Below are 457 nucleotides of genomic sequence, written 5' to 3' on the forward strand. Positions count from 1 at the left end.
TTACATTAAGTTTAATTTATATAAGATCTTTGCAACTTCACATGTAAAATATAAGCCGTAAAAGTGCCGAAATTCTGAAGCATTAAACATTTACAGTTTTTTATCTGTATGCTAACGAGCAAAATCTGGATTTATTCCTGTGTGTAGGAACTTTGTATAGTGCGATTTAACTAACTCCTCTACGGAAGGAGCTCATTTATTAACCCAGAAAAAGTCGAGAGACAATAAGAAATCATAAAAGTGCTGGAGCATTAACTTATTTTGAAATATGTTGTAGTGTATGAATATAGCAATGATGTTTTATTAGACAATGAAGAAACAACCTTTATCTAGTCAATTACACAAAAAAGAAAAGAAAAACAAGTGTCAACTCTTTTGGAAAATAGTTGTCTTTTTTTGGAGGGATAAATGTTTAATTGTAGATTGTTAAGTTTTATGTGAATGGCACTTGTTTGGT

This window comes from Tachysurus vachellii, chromosome 13, assembly GCF_030014155.1.
Source record: "Tachysurus vachellii isolate PV-2020 chromosome 13, HZAU_Pvac_v1, whole genome shotgun sequence".
Taxonomy (NCBI): domain Eukaryota; kingdom Metazoa; phylum Chordata; class Actinopteri; order Siluriformes; family Bagridae; genus Tachysurus; species Tachysurus vachellii.